The following is a 9,520-nucleotide window of genomic DNA, read 5'->3' as shown; positions in this document are numbered from 1 at the left end:
TTTAATTTAATTTAATTATTTTTACATAAATTTCTATACTGCTTAACTTTTTTAAAAAAACAACACCAACCCACCCACCTACCAATGTAGTGTACAACACAGACTAAAAACAATATAGAATTTGGAATAAAATAAATTGTATTGATGAATGGACCATCCTGTTGGTATCCCAGCTTACCTTTCCTGGCTTACTTTGTTCTTCCAGCATCTGGAACTGGGGTTCCTACCTCTAGAATCTTGAGGCATGGTACCTATTATTTCTGAGAAGACGAATGTTAGTAATATGTCCTACTTGTGCTTCTCTTGTTGTCCTTGGTTACTTGTTTGTGCAAAGTGCCCTTTGACCAGAGTTCCCATGTGTGCTTGTCTTAATTTCTCAAAACATCAGGACAGAGAGATGTGGCCCTGTGCCGTGTACCTTGATATATGAGATCTGTGTTTCCTGGCTGTTCAGAGAGTAGATGGTATGCTCAGTCCTGTATTCCCAGTTTGGGAAGGGAAGGAATTGATAATTGTAAAGTGTTAGTGCTGACTTTTAAAGCCCTAAACAGCCTAGACCCTGAAGGAGCATCTCCACCCCCAACGTTCAGCCTGGACACTGAGATCCAGATCCGAGGGCCTTCTGGTGGTTCCCTCATTGCAAGAAGTGAAATTACAGAGAAGCAGCCAGAGGGCCTTCTTGGGTATTGGAGCTCACCCTTCCATCAGATTTCAAGAAAATAAACAGCTCTTTGACTTTTAGAAGACATCTGAAGACAGCCTGTATAGGAATTTAAAAAAAAAATGTTTGATGTTTTATTGTGTTCTTAATATTTTGTGGGGAGCCACCCAGAGTGGCAGGGGCAACCCAGTCAAATGGGTGGCAAATCACCATTATCTGGAACTCTTTCTGTTGGCATAAACGAGAATGTTTTTAATTTGAACCACCCTTTTTACAGGCATCACGTTATGCTGACATCACAGGGAAGGCCTGATCTCTCAGCAAGTTTAGGATTATGAGCAAAGTTCACAGGAACCCCATCATGCTCCAAACCCTTTCATTTTCTTCACCTGAGTCAGTGGTGTCACACTGGTATAGAAGTTGCTCTATCAGCAGTATGTTGCACTGGCTTTTGAATCCTGCATATGTTTGTGTTCTGCTGGTGCAAAGAGGATTTAGCAACAATCTTATTGTCAAGTGAGCGGACATATCTCAGGGACAGGATTGTGCTGCTGTTTACTTTTTATCTTTTGTTAAAGGCAGGACTGTAGGGTGGAGATGCTGAAGAAGATTTACACCCTGTTTCTAGAGAAAGCATACCCTATGACACACACACACACGTATCTAAGTATGTTGAACCAAAGATGAACTGTTTTAGAAGCTTTGCTTACACTATTTGGTAGTCAAGATAACACCACAATTAATTGGTAGTTGTTGTAGCAATGAGCTTATATATGTTTATAGTCACTTGCTTAGATATAAGCTAATTGGTTTGCTTCCTTATCTGTGGACTTGGGGTGCTGGGCTCTGAGCCCAGGAAGTGGAACTATTTGTAAGGCTTGGGTATTTGCCACCTGCAACCTCATCTGGGCAGATGAAATGATGGGAGGTCCAAGACAGGGTGAGGTATGTTGCTTTGTATATAAAGAATGTACTGTATGGATATTTACTTGGGCACGGATAAGTCATCTCCTTGCTGCAGAGTCCATCCTGCATCTACAAAACCTAGGAGAACTGGCAGGTTGATTTGTTGTAATTCTATACCTTATTTAATAAAGAACTAGAACTCATAACTCTGGTGTTTTTGGCATCCTTTTATGGAATACACCAGCCTCCCCCAACCCAAGAGTTTCCAAATATCATTGGGCTACACATCTCCTATCAGCCCCAGACTGTAAAGCTAATGGTCAGGGATGGTGTGGCTTGCAGTCAAAAACATCTGAAGGGCACCAGGTTGGGAAAGGCTGATACACTATGGAGTTGGAAGGTAAAATGTAAGTGGCAGTCTTCAACTAAGTTTTACTTAGAGTAGACTCACTGAAATTAGGGTGAATAGCACCCAAGACTTATAGCAGGGAAGGTTCAAGCATTAATTCAAATAACTGAAGCTATGAAGAAAACAGAAATGTAAATATTCTGGATCCTCCTGTACAGCAATATCAAATATGCAGGGGTTTCTTTTTAAATTAGAAAAATATAACAAATATTTGTCACTGAAACATGAAGATAGAATATCTTTCTGTGCCTGAGCAAATCAATGTATTGCTAGTGATTTGAAGTGTGTATGTGTGTGAATCTTCTGAAACAAGGTTCAGTTATTTGAAAATTAAGATACTGCCATTCTTTCAGGAAATCACGCCGATTTCATCTGGGGCTCTGTATTTAATCAATACTGGATTTAAATATATCAAATTATTCAATTACAGCAGCTATGGGGAACCTGTGGCTCTTCACATTTTATTTACTTATATGCAACATAATATAAAAATTTCTAAGTGGTATGCAGAGCATTACAGTTATAAAGTCATGTGATAAAAACCAAATGAACATATAATATCAAAACCCAGTAGCATATTAAAACAAATTATTAAAGCAAAATACTGAGCAGCATGATCTAAACAAAATGGTAATGATCAAGGAAAGCCTGCCTGAACAGATGAGTTTTCAGTGGGTGTTTAAAACCTGCCAAAAGTTGATGCCTGAACGGCAGGAGGGAGAGTACTCCATAGGGTCTGTGCATAACCACAGAGAAGAGAATTGTTGGATTTCAATTCCCATCTGCCCAGCCAGAATGGCCCACTATCAAGAATGATGAGAGTTGTAGCCCAACTCGAACAACATTTGGAAGGGTCATAAGTGCCCTGTCCCTCTTCTATTGTAAACTATTGTCACTCTAATTCTAAACATGTAATTTGAAAGAAAAAGCAACTAAGTTCAAGAGAACTTTGTAGAGCTCTGTGACTTACACACTCAAGTGGGGAGAGCTTGACTGGTAAATAACAGCACTATGAGTTTGGGGGGCAGGTAGGTAGAAGGTAGAACTCCCTTCTAATTCCTGGATCCAGCATGGATTCTATTCCTGGAATAGCCAGGCTAGCTTCAAGGTAAGGGGTAATGGCCCTCTAAGGATGGGCCATTAAGGTAACAAAGGAAGTGGTGCTGTGCAAATGGGTGGCCCCCTTCCCTCAACTCATTGAGTTGGGAATTGAGTTATGTGAGCTAGAATATAGAAGCTGGTAAACTACAGCCTGGGCAGCTGAGAGACAGAGCTGTGCCTAATTTTGGTTGAAATCCAAGGCTGTGGCTCTGGGAAAAGCAAGGCCCACTTGGGGGGTTAATGCTGTGAACCCTTCCATCGCAGGCTGAGGTTGTATACATATTTAAATAAACACATATACAGTATATCCTAAAGACACCATGGTCTCCAATGTACCTCATTCCAAAGGAAACCAAACCCTGGGATCCCTGGGATCTTGCACCGCTTGGAGACTGTGGTAGTGTAAAACAAAATCCATGCAGACTAGGCCAGGTTCTTGTTCTCTGTATATAAAGCTTATCTACTTAAACAACTTTAACAGTGTCACTATGTGGCTAACCTATACAATTTACTGCATGCCAGAGATCCAGGTGCTACCAGACAGGTTGCAAATAGCTATTGTTAAGACAGTTTCAGTCCACATCAAACAAGAGATTAACCTCCAAAGTGCTTGCTTGTGCAGAAGGCTGCAGTAATTAAGTGGCTTATGGCTCTGGCATTGGATGACACAGCCTGGGCTGTTCTAGCTGGAAGGTTAACTTGACACCTAAAATCTAGTGTTAACTCTTCAGGATAACACTGAGGCAAAAAAAAAAGTAATGTGGATTAAAAATGAGGTGACACATTGCTACATCCCGATAAATATTCTGTAACGGCTGCCCTATAACAGTCCTTGGCCTCTTGCCTATGTAATTGAATTGATGAGGATTATTTCAGGAACCACTAAAATCTGTTTTATGCATATTCCTTTAAGTCAGGATTCATGAAATTGTAGGGCTAAAGACCTGGAAGAAGTGATTGATCATCATCAGCAATGATATTAATATAGGTTCTTACAATCCTTTACTCTCACAACACTCCTGCAAAATGGGCTGCAAGTTTTACTGGTTTCTGTCACTCCTTTTCTTCTTCTTTTTTAAAAAAAGTTGGTTAATCACCTTCCTTTTACCCCATCAATTAACTCATTGGTTCTATTTGCAAAACTTCAGTATGGATTATCATTTGAGAAATTCAAACATAAGGCAATGTAGTCTATATATATATATATATCCAGTAGCACCTTAGAGACCAACTAGGTTTGTCCTTGGTATAAGCTTTCGTGTGCATGCTTATACCAGGAACAAATCTAGTTGGTCTCTAAGGTACTACTAGACATTTTTAAAATTTATTTATATATTTTGACTGTGTCAGACCAACATGGCGACCTACCTGAATCTATAAGGCAATGTAGTTCATTTAACTCAGGGGTCAGCAAGCTTTTTCAGCAGGGGGTTGGTCCACTGTCCCTCAGACCTTGTGGGGGACCAGACTATATTTTGAAGAAGAAAAAAAGAACGAATTCCTATGCCCCACAAATAACCCACAGATGCATTTTAAATAAAAGGGCACATTCTACTCATGTAAAAACAGGCTGATTCCCAGACCGTCCGCTGACCAGATTTAGAAGGCGATTGGGCTGGATCCAGCCCCCGGGCCTTAGTTTGCCTACCCATGATTTAACTCCTTGTTAAGGAAAAAGGGGCATCATAAAGATTTTCTTTTTCTATGTTACAGTAATAGCACCAAAATACCTCCCTCAAATAAAACAAGGGTATGGACCTTTAATGCACAGCTCCACTGACTGGAACTCTGATTAATCAACAAAAGATTTAGCTGATTATGGAGCCCTAAATTAATCAATGAAAAACGTAGATGATTAATGATCTAACTAAAGTTTGTAGCTGCTACTATTAATTATTATACAGCTTGTGGATTGAGCCAAGAAGCCTTCTTTCAGGCTTAACCCCACGTGTGTAATATGTGGCTATTACTGATCTAACTTTCAGGGTTCTTAAATTACAACAAAATAATGCAAGTGACATGTGCAGAAGTAAGTTTCTTCAAGTTCAGTGGGGTTTACTCCCATATATGTGCTTAAAGGATTGCAGCCTAAGTTTTATGTTGGGAAATGAAGTCAAAGCTGAGTCGAAATATGAACCCAAGACTCATAGGCCCAAGCTTACAGGACATCCGCGGGCCACCGTACTGAGGCAGAATCTTCTAACTACACCGTTGTGTTATTTCTTCTGATGCACTAAATCAGTGCACCAGACACATGACACATGAGAGCCACAGATGGCCTATACACTAATCCCTGCAGAAGTCCCTGCAGCAGACTGAAGGACTCATCAGGTGGTCCAAGACCAGTAGAGAGATGAAATCCACATGTGACAAATATATACCAAGAACTACACAATGTGGTGCCTTCTTGGTTTTTAGCTAATGTCCGAGCTATTTGTGCATTTTCCATAAATCTGGATGTGCATCTTAGAGACGAGATTGGAGAAATAATAGCAGCCATTACTGGATTTTTCTCAAGTATCTCCTAATGAAAGTTCCAGTACACCCAAGGGTACTATTGCCCCAGTTTGGGAATGAGTGCTGATCATTACTTAGAAGTGGCACGGGTGGGGTGGGGGGAGAGAATACGCAAGCATACATAATTATTTGATACTTTTCAGAAATGTACATGATCAAGTATCTCTCCGGACAAAACCTGTCCCCAAAGTCCCTAACAACAATCAGATCTGTTCTGTTGTCCTAAAATAGCACTCTCTTATAGGGTGGGCAATGTTTACTTTTAAAAAGTATTTGTCTATTTCCTTTTTTAAAAAAACAAGTATAAAGCAACTTAAAAAATCTGTGCCAGTTAAAACCAATACAAACTACTCTTATATAATAACAAAACAGAACTCTAGTTAAAATAAAATAAGTGGGATGGGCTTGCTGTAGTGGTGACTAGTATGCTGGGCAAATATGCAGAGGTCACACTGAGAGCCAGTGTGGTATAGTGATTAAGAGCGGTAGTCTCCTAATCTGGGGAACCGGGTTCGCGTCTCCGCTCCTCCACATGCAGCTGCTGGGTGACCTTGGGCCAATCACACTTCTTTGAAGTCTCTCAGCCTCACTCACCTCACAGAGTGTTTGTTGTGGGGGAGGAAGGGAAAGGAGAATGTTAGCCGCTGTGAGACTCCTGAAGGGGAGTGATAAAGCAGGATATCAAATCCAAACTCTTCTTCTTCTTCTTCACCTGCTTTCACTGTTAAGAAAAATAAACAAGTAGAAGTGAGCTCTAGCAATAGAATGGATCACATGAAATGATCTTTACTCACACAGCTTTACAAGAATCCTCTACAGAAGCAAATATACACCGTGAGAAAAATGTTTATATATTTATTTAAGTGACTTTTATGCAGTTTTTCTCAAGACCACGAGTTTCTCAAGGCAGCTCACAATCAGCAATAATTTATTACATTTTTATTTATTATAAAAGAAGAAAAGGAGTTCTACTTATTTATTAGGTAAACTTGGAAGATAAAGATCTAGCTGAAAGTCAGTTATTATTCTTTTCTGTGAACCCCCCTGAGACCTCCGGATATAGAGCGGTATATAAATTCAATAAATAATAACATTTTCCTAGTAATACTCTTGTAGTCTGGTTGAAGCTCTCTGGAAATTTTATTATTAAGCCTGTTTTGCATACTTTTTCATTTTAGATTTACTTGGCCAGTTCACTTATGCATGAATTCTTGTTTTATTTGCTTTTTAAATGCTTTTATACTTTTGTTTAATTGGTTTTAGGTTGTTTTAATGATATTCTTTCTTTTTTATAGTGTACACTTCTTGAAGATTTTTAAAAATCTTAAGCAGTTTATAAATGCTTCCAAATAAATAAATATTTGTGCACCCCATCATTTGATCACTAAAGACTTGATGAGGCACAGCTGAATGTGTGAACATTGTGCTTGAGACAATATAGAACATGCTAGTGCTTGAGGTAATATAAAATGTATGGCACCCCCCTCTGCGGTGTGTGTGATCTGTTGATGTCTCATTCGCATATGCAAGTAACCACCAAAGGGGTATATAAAGACTAGAGTCACACCATCTTTCCCATAACAACTTCTAATGCAAAGGCAGATGTAATGTTTTACCAGAAGTCCATGCTGTGTGTCACTCTAGACTTTCCCCATCTCTATTGTTACCACATGACACCTTGATTCATGCATGTGTGAACCAACCTCTGCTGCCAATACTTCTACAACATATTTTCCTAGGGGGCTTGTTCTGTCTCAGGATACAGCAGCAGAAGCCAAAGCATTCGCTAAGTAGGCACATGCTTGTCAATACATCTATGCCCTGTGAGTAAGAGAATGGTAAAGCAAAAGCCAAGAAAGATAGAGTGCATCATCCTTGAATAACAAAAAAATAAAAATTGAACTGTCAGAGTTAATTATTTTCCTTGAGTCTTCTTGCGCACAATGCTGTTATTAAATGAGCAGACCATTAGAATGTGTATGAGTCTGCAGCTCTTCAGTTATGCTTTCAAAAGCCTTAGCAAAACACCAGGGGAGCTCAGAATCTCCATATTTTAAGTCAATTAAGACAGAAAGAAAATGACTGTTTGGCAGGACTACCTAATAAGGTAACAACAGGTATTTCATAGTACATGTAGAAGTTTGGTATTATATGTTTAATGTCCTCCCGCTGCCAGTTACTGATTTTTCCCCATGCTGTTACATGAAAGGTGTTTGGAGGGTTTGCTTTCAGAGAGACAAGACAGACAGACAGACAGAGATGCTGGAGCTTTCCATCTGCAAGCTCAAATGTGGGGTGTTGCTGGTAGCTATTTAGCAGTAAAGGGGAGAGGCTCAGAAGACCTTTCTTGCCATGATTTTAATTTAAGGTGTTAAAAAGAACACTATTCTGTCCTAGCCCTGCTGCCTCACATGAATAGATGTGCTTCCAGAGCATGTTGTCAACTGGCTTCTCACAGGAGCCAATCAGAGCTCTTTCCCCCACTCCCCACACATGCTACTGCTGCACGGTACAGTGGTACCTCGGGTTAAGTACTTAATTTGTTCCAGAGGTCCGTACTTAACCTGAAACTGTTCTTAACCTGAAGCACCACTTTAGCTAATGGGGCCTCCTGCTGCTGCCGCGCCGCCGGAGCACGATTTCTGTTCTCATCCTGAAGCAAAGTTCTTAACCTGAAGCACTATTTCTGGGTTAGCGGAGTGTGTAACCTGAAGCGTATGTAACCCGAGGTACCACTGTACTAGGTCCACTCTGCTGCAGTCAGGCAAGTTAGTGAAGTCCTTTCTGCCAGAACCACATGGCAGCCCACTTACAAATGCAGGAACATAGGAAACTGCCTTACCCTAAATCAGGCCTTGGCCAATCTAGCTCAGTGTTGTTGACAGTGACTGGCAGCAGCTCACCAGGATTTCAGGCAGGGGTCTCTCCTAGCCCCACCTGGAGATGCTGTGGATTGAAACTGAGATCTTCTGCATGAAGAATGGACGCTCCATCACACTGAGCTATTGGCCTTCCTCTCAAGGCTCTGGTGTGCAGACTAATCTCTTATATTGACTACAATATAATGCTTCCCTCAAGTTGAATTTCAGGGTCAGGGGAGGAAACCCTGCAGGCACCAGGGGAGGCCTCTCCAGGTACATGAGTGTTCACAGCTGTCAGGTTAGCAACCCCTGCTGTCTTCTTCTTTCTTTGGTGATCACTCGTAGCTGAGTAAGATTGTCTTCCATTAACAGTAAGACCATGACTGTGGAGGCCAATTCTGGATCCACACATCCTTCCACAGTGGGGAACATAGGTTTCTGGGTGGGAGCTGATCATGGTGAGGGTTTGCCAAGCGTGCCTTCCTCTTAGCATGTTTCTCCCTTTCGTCCTGAGTTTGAGTGTCTTCAAAGTCCACGGCACCTTTGGTAAAGGCTGTTCCCCAATTGGAGACTCGCAAGCCAGTGTTTCCCAGTTGTCCGTATTTATACTACATTTTTTTAAGATTTGCCTTGAGAGAGTCTTTAAACCTCTTGTTGACCACAAGCATAACACTTTCCATTTTAAAGTTTAAAATAGAGTAATTGCTTTGGAAGACAATAATCAGGCATCCGAACAACATGACAAGTCCAACGAAGTTGATGTTGAAGAATCATTGCTTCCACACTGGTGATCTTTGCTTCTTCTTCTTTACAACCCCTGTTATAGGGCGCATGGCATGGTAGTGCCTCACCACACACATAGCATGGATTGGAAGAGGATGGCTTTGCTTGGCCACTTAGAATTACAGTTACCCACAGGCTACTTAGGAGTACAGCCACCTATGTTTTGCTACCTACTGCAGTTATTTTGTGCTGGCACCTACAGCACTTTTATCAAGAGGTGAGTACCAACACCACTTTTTTATTTTTAACCAAAGTAAGCATTGCTCCTCAGAAAAAATCCAC

The sequence above is a fragment of the Podarcis bocagei genome, assembly GCF_964188305.1.
Source record: "Podarcis bocagei genome assembly, chromosome: 9".
Taxonomy (NCBI): domain Eukaryota; kingdom Metazoa; phylum Chordata; class Lepidosauria; order Squamata; family Lacertidae; genus Podarcis; species Podarcis bocagei.
The sequence above is the reverse complement of the archived record's forward strand: the minus strand, read 5'-3'. Positions refer to the sequence as shown.